This window comes from Bison bison, unplaced genomic scaffold, assembly GCF_000754665.1.
Source record: "Bison bison bison isolate TAMUID 2011002044 unplaced genomic scaffold, Bison_UMD1.0 scf7180017864181, whole genome shotgun sequence".
Taxonomy (NCBI): Eukaryota; Metazoa; Chordata; class Mammalia; order Artiodactyla; family Bovidae; genus Bison; species Bison bison.
The window spans coordinates 6,234,623-6,242,191 of NW_011494753.1; the positions used below are offsets into that span (position 1 = coordinate 6,234,623).

The following is a 7,569-nucleotide window of genomic DNA, read 5'->3' on the forward strand; positions in this document are numbered from 1 at the left end:
AGGTTGGTCATAACTTTCCTTCCAAGGAATAAGCATCTTTTAATTTCATGGCTGCAGTCACCATCTGTAGTGATTTTGGAGCCCAGAAAAATAAAGTCTGACACTGTTTCTACTGTTTCCCCATCTATTTCCCATGAAGTGGTGGGACGAGATGCCATGATCTTCGTTTTCTGAATGTTGAGCTTTAAGCCAACTTTTTCACTCTCCTCTTTCACCTTCATCAAGAGGCTTTTTAGTTCCTCTTCACTTTCTGCCATAAGGGTGGTATCATCTGCATATCTGAGGTGATTGATATTTCTCCTGGTAACCTGGATTCCAGTTTGTGTTTCTTCCAGTCCAGCATTTCTCATGATGTACTCTGCATATAAGTTAAATAAACAGGGTGACAATATACAGCCTTGACATACTCCTTTTCCTATTTGGAACCAGTCTGTTGTTCCATGTCCAGTTCTACTGTTGCTTCCTGACCTGCATACAAATTTCTCAAGAGGCAGATCAGGTGGTCTGGTATCCCCATCTCTTTCAGGATTTTCCACAGTTTATTGTGATCCACACAGTCAAAGGCTTTAGCACTTTAGTCAACATCTAACCCCCAGCAATGGAAGATGAGGCTTCAGCTGTCTTACACTACCCTCTACTTCTTTGATTTGAATGTTTGATAAGTTACACTGTCTCTATTTCTTCTCTTGGTTATATCTGCAATTTTAAATAATATACTCATACTTCTAGGTCCTCATCAATGAACTTGAGTCAATTCACAGACCGGCTTAACTTTACAGTAACTTTGCTTCCAACTTTTCTCTCCCCTCTTCCTCTTTCTGCCTTGGTAGCTATACCTTGACTCCTATATCATGAAGGTTTTTAACATTTACATTCTCATCTGTGACCCTAAAAAAGTGTTTCATAACTTTGCCTCTAGATGTAAAAGTTGAAAACCAATAAACTATAGTTTTATCAATATTACTATAAATACTATTAACAGCAGATCCATGCCATGTGAATATTTTCTTCTCTTGTTTCAAGGCCAAAATACTTGGGCTATTCATTAGATAATATTCCCAACAGCAAGACAAAATAGATTCTCTTCAACTCTAGATTGATTAAAATCATGCTGTATGTGAATATGCATTTTATTTGTACCTTGTTTTTCTTAAACAGCTTGAGAGCTTGACAGTTGCCTTCTTTTTGGTAGGCTGGAGGGACAAGTGAAGAATACTGTGCTTTATCATAACATCTCAAATATTCAGCTGCTTTTTTTGTAGTATAGGGATTTATTTATACCAATAGCACATGATCCAGCATAAAATCAAATCTCTTGAAATGTTTACTCTGTGACTTCCTAATAATTCAGGGACAGGGCTACATCATCTAATCTCTTCACATACCAGGAGTCCAAGGTAGGAATTACTTAAACCACAGGTATGACGTGACTGCACAGAGGACTGGTGCTCAGTCCTCAGAGTGACTCTGGTTGTCTTCCAATGGGTCTTTCAAGAACCGTGCTCTGGAAGTCAGCATCAATGAAAATGGGGTCTGTACCTGGGAGCCTGGCCATGGTCTCCAGGTCCTGGTAATGCCAGTGGTTCTGTCTGGATTAGTCTTGGAGACAAATGACTTCCTGGTTTCTGTCAGCCTCAGCACCACGACTAGGCCCACTTCTCCCTCAATCTAGACTTTATACCACGTTTCAGGATTCACTTTCTTCCTGGGCACAAACACCCTGTTTAGCAGAATGGTGATTCCCAGGTCAGCACAGTGAAAGGGAGTGCCAAGGTAGGCACTAGTAAACAAAGGGAGCCAGTAGGCCAGCCTCCCGGGCATGGTCCACCATGGTCCAAGACATCATGTACAGCAACCTGGAGGTCAAAGTGCCTCCTGACCTTCACTGGCCTGTACTCCAGATGTTTCGGTTCCACTGGATCTGCTGGCAGAGAAATGGGCTTGGTAATCACTCTGGATTCTAGCTCTGCCATCAACTTTAGCTTCCACTTCTGACACTGGATCTGCCATGTCCCTGGGCCAAAGGCAGTAACAGGAACGAGAAGCAGAAACCACTAGAGTAAGGAGCTGTCTTCTGTTTCTGTGGCAGTTGCTTTGGCTTAAGAGTTGCCCCACCTGCTGGGCCTAGAGGCCAGTCCTTGGGAGGAACATGCAAACTGTGTTGATTAGTTATGCTTTCCTTTAGGATCCGAGACCCCTGGGTTTCAGTTTGGGGTTGGCCCGCATTAGCCCAAGGAGGCATAGGAAGTTACTGCATGTCGACAGTCAAGTGTGTAATCCAGGAGTGCAGGAGGAGTCAGTCATGGGGCTGTCATGAGGACAGAATTCTCACTAGAGTAGGCATGCAACCAGGGCCTGATGGCCTTATTCAGAGGCTCAGGAAGCAGTCCCAGAGCATATTGCAATGCCCATACCCACCCACGTACCCTCCTGGGCCAAGTGGAAGGCAGGGACAGAGCAGTTTTTCCTAGGTGGATAGGGCACACCTGGATGAGTCCTTACCTGGGCCCAGGGCAACCTCAACCTGACAGTTGGCCTAGTGCCCACTCCACACAGCCCCAGCCCTCAAATACTCAGTGTCTTAATCATACTATTTATTGCATGTAGTCTTCTTTGATTTTATTAGACAGCCCTTCCAACACTCTATCTCTTGCTCAAATCTAGAACTACTACCAAATTCAGCATAACAATAATAACTACTGCTTTTTTTAACTTTTATTTTTTACTGAAGTATAGGTGATTTACAATGTTTCAGGTATACAGGAAAGTGATTCGGCTACACATATATGTCTCTATTCTTTTTTAAACTTTTTGCCATTATAGGTTATTATAAACTATTGAATACAGTTCCCTGTGTTATATAGTAGGTCCTTGTTATTTATTTATATATAGTAGTCTGTATTCGTTAATCCCAAATTCCAAATTTATCCCTTCCCCTTTTCCCTTTTGGTAACCACAGTTTGTTTTCTATGTCTGTGAGTCTATTTCTGTTTTGTAAATAAGTTCATTTGTATCATTTTTTAAGCAGTTGGATTATTTTTTTAATAATTTTTATTTATTTATTTTTGGTTGCACTGGGTCTTCATCACTGCACGTGGCCCTTCTCTAGCTGTGGAGAGCAGGGGGCTCTACTCTCTAGGTGTAGTGTGTGGGCTTCTCACTGTAGTCACTTCTCTTGTTTCGGAGCATGGGCTCTAGGCACATGGGTTGCAGCATGCAGGCTGTAGGGCAAAGGCTCAGTAGCTCTGGTGCACAGGCTTAGTGCTCTGCAGCATGTGAAAACTTCCCAGACTAGGGATCAAACCCATGTCCCCTGCATCGGCAGGCAGACTCTCCTCCACTATAGCACCAGTGAAATCCTCATGTTTCTAGATTTCATATATAAGTGATTTCACTAAAACCATATGCAAAAATAAACTCAAAATGGATCAAAGACCTAAATGTAGGACTGGACACTATAAAACTCCTAGATGAAAACACAGTCAGGACATTCTTTGATATAAATTGAAGCAATTATTTTTTTGGATCTACCTCCTTGAGTAATAAAAACAAAAACAAAAATAAACAAATGAGACCTAATTGAACTTAAAATCTTTTGCATAGCAAAGGAAACCATAAACAAAATGAAAAGACAATCTATAGAATGGGAGAAAATATTTGTAAATGATGCAACCAGCAGGGATTAATGTCCAAAATACACAAATAGCTCATAAAGCTCGATAGCAAAACAAACAAAAAAAAAATCAAAAAATGGGCACAAGACCTAAAGAGACATTTTTCCAAAGAGAACATACAGATGGCAAACAACACATGAAAAGATGCTCAGCATCACTAATTATTAGAGAAATGCAAGTCAAAACCACAATAAGATATCACCTTACACCCGTCAGAATGGCCATCATTAAAAAGTCTACAAATAATAAATGCTGGAGAGGGTGTGGAGGAAAGGTAACTGTCCTACACTTTTGGTAAGAATATAAATTGGTGCTGTTGCTGCTGCTAAGTCGCTTCAGTTGTGCCTGACTCTGTGCGAAACCATAGAGGGCAGCCCACCAGGATCCTCTGTTCCTGGGATTCTCCAGGCAAGAATACTGGAGTGGGTTGCCATTCAGTTCTCCAATGCATGCATGCATGCTAAGTCACTTCAGTCGTGTCCGACTTTGTGTGACCCTATGGACACAGCCTACCAGGCTCCTCTGTCCACAGGATTCGAGGCAAGAACACTGGAGTGGGTTGACATTTCCTTCTCCGATAAAGTGGTGCAGCTACTATGAAAAATAGTATGGTGGTACCTCAAAAACTAAAAATAGATTTACCATATCTTTTGGCAACCCCACTTCCGGGAATGTATACAGAGAAAACCATAATCCAAAAATGCATGTGCCCCAATGTTCGCAGCAGCATTATTTACAATAGCCAAGACATGGAAGCAACCTAGATGTCCATCGACAGATGGATGGATGAAGATGATGTAGTATTTATACACAATGGAATAATATTCAGCCATAAAAAAGAATGAAACAATGTCATCTGTAGCAACATGGATCATACTAAGTGAAGTAAGTCAGACAAATATGTGATATCACTTATATGTGGAATCTAAAAAAGATACAAATGAACTTTTTACAGAACAGATTCATATATACAGAAAACAAACTTATAGTTACCAAAGGGGAAATGTGGGGGCAATAAGTCAAGAGTTTGAGATTAGCAGATACAAACTACTATAAATAAGATAGATAAACAATATTCAATATTGTATAATAAGCCATAATGGAAAAGAATTCAAAAATAAAATAAAAATAATGGCCTAAAGTTGGCATATCTCTTTTCTTCCTGGAAATAAGCACACTCCTTTGATGATGGCTCAGATGCTAAAGAATATGCCTGCAATGCAGGAGACTCAGGTTCGATCCTTGGCTTGGGAAGATCCCCCGGAGTAGGGAATGGCTACCCACACCACTGGGTTTCCCCGGTGGCACTAACTGGTAAAGGACCTGCCTACCAATGCAGGAGACATAAGAGACGCAATTCAATCCCTGGGTTAGGGGGAGTCCCTGGAGGAGGAAATGGCAACCCACTCCCACATTCCTGCCTGGGGAATCCCCACGGACAGAGGAGCCTGGCAGGCTACAATCCATGAAGTCATAGAGTCGGACACGACTGACTGACTAACACTTCAATGGCTACAGCAGCAAATTTTGAAATCAGGTAGTCTAAGTCCTCCGGGTTTGTTCCTTTTCTAAATCGTTTCAGCTATTCTAGGTCCTCTGCCTTTCTATATAAATTCTAGAATTAGCTTACCAATTACTATTTTTTAAATGCTGATGGGATACTGATAGTGAACGTGTTTAATCTATAGATGAAGAACTACATGCTTAGAACAAACCCTTATATTATTTCAACAAGAGTATGAAGGTAATTCAGTGAGGAAAAGGTAGTCTTTTCAACAAATGGTGCTGGAATATTTGAATATCCATGTGCAAAACACAGAATTATACCTTTACCTTGTAGCATACAGAAAAATTAACTCAAAATACATCACAGGCCTAAATGTAAGAGCTAAAACTATAAAACTTCTAAAAGAAAATCTTTGTGACTTTGGGTTAGGCAAAGATTTCTTAAATATGACAGCAAGAGGACAGTTCATAAAAGAAAAAGTTGACAAGTTAGACTATCAAAGTTTAACTTTTTCAATAAAAAAAATTAAGAAAATGAAAAGGCAAGTCACAGAAAGAAAGAACATATTTACAAATCATATATCTGATTAAAGACTTGTATCCAGACAATATAAAGAACTCTTACAAATGAAAGGAAGACAATCCAATCAAAAAATGGGCAATCATTTTTTTTCAACTTAGGGAAACTTAAATTAAAACCTCAATAAGATACTACTACTTATCTACTAGAATAACTATAATAAAAAATACTGACAATATAGTTTTCGCAAGGATGTAGAGAAACTGGAAGTCTCATACAGTTCTGATGGAAATGTAAAATGGTACCACCACTTTGGAAAAGTGTGGCTGTTTCTTAAAAACATCAACATATGTTTATCATAAAACCCAGCAATCTTTCTCCTAAGAATCTGTCTAAAAGAAATTAAAACATATGTCCACTCAAAAGATTTGTACACAAATATTCATACCAGATTTTTAAATTTAGACACTTTGAATAAACCAAAAATGAAAAAAATTGTACTAAAAAAAGCTGCATTAAAGTATGAATGGAAAGTATGTGAAGAATGAATGCAAAAAAGGAAAATAATTCTAGCTGTAAAAAGGAATTAAGGGCCAAGAAAGCTGTGAATATGGTGGCAAATCTAAATAAACACTATATAAAAAGTAGAAATGTCCTTTGGGTTCAGCTGGTAAAGAATCTGCCTGCAATGCAGGAGACCCTGGTTCAATTCCTGGGTCAGGACATTCCCCTGGAGAAGGGATAGGCTACCCACTCCAGTATTGGGCTTCCCTGGTGGCTCAGACAGTAAAGAATCTGCCTGCAATGCAGGAGACCTGGGTTCGATCCCTGAGTTGGGAAGATCCCCTGGAGGAAGGCATGGCAACTCACTCCAGTATTTTTGCCTGGAGAATCCCCATGAACAGAGGGGCCTGGCAGGCTACAGTCCATGGGGTTGCAAAGAGTTGGATTCAACTGAGCGACTAGGCACAGCAAAGCAATATCCAAGTAGCATTAAATACCTAAAAACAAAAGCATGAAAGTTAGCAAGGGGTAAATTAAATGTGTCCTAAGATCCTTTTATTTTGTGGGATTGAGAGCAAAAGTTACACTTTTGACTTTGGAAGTGAAATTTTTTCACTTTTCCAAAGTGGCGATACCATTTTACATTTCCACTAGTATTGTATAAGGCTTTCAGTTTCTCTATATCCTTGCCAAAACTATATTGTCAGTATTTTTTATTATAGTTATTCTAGTAGGTAGGTAGTAGTATCTTGTTGAGGTTTTAATTTCAGTTTCTGAAGACATTGCTGCTGCTGCTGCTGCTAAGTCACTTCAGTCGTGTCCGACTCTGTGCGACCCCATAGCCCACCAGGCTCCCCCGTCCCTAGGATTCTCCAGGCAAGAACACTGGAATGGGTTGCCATTTCCTTTTCCAATGCATGAAAGTGAAAAGTCAAAGTGAAGTTGCTCAGTCGTCTGACTCTTAGCGACCTCATGGACTGCAGCCTACCAGGCTCCTCCGTCCATGGGATTTTCCAGGCAAGAGTACTGGAGTGGGGTGCCATTGAAGACATTCAGTTCAGTCACTCAGTCGTGTCCAACTCTTTGCGACCCCATGAATTGCAGCACGCCAGGCCTCCCTGTCCATCACCAACTCCCAGAGTTCACTCAAACTCATGTCCATTGGGTCGGTGATGCCATCCAGCCATCTCATTCTCTGTCATCCCCTTCTCCTCCTGCCCCCAATCCCTCCCAGCATCAGTCTTTTCCAATGAGGCAACTCTTTGAATGAGGTGGCCAAAGTACTGGAGTTTCAGCCTTAGCATCATTCCTTCCAAAGAACACCCAGGACTGATCTCCTTTAGAATGGACTGGTTGGATCTCCTT

General features: G+C 40.6%; 1 protein-coding gene and 1 pseudogene across 3 annotated transcripts in view; both read right to left on the reverse strand.

The window, feature by feature from the left end:
• Window positions 1–7,569, reverse strand: part of NRG4 (neuregulin 4) — a 121,148-nt gene that overhangs the window by 83,076 nt on the left and 30,503 nt on the right. The gene's annotated exons all lie outside the window — the stretch shown is intronic.
• The window catches only part of LOC104991044, a 73,879-nt pseudogene continuing 67,674 nt past the window's right edge, over window positions 1,365–7,569 (reverse strand).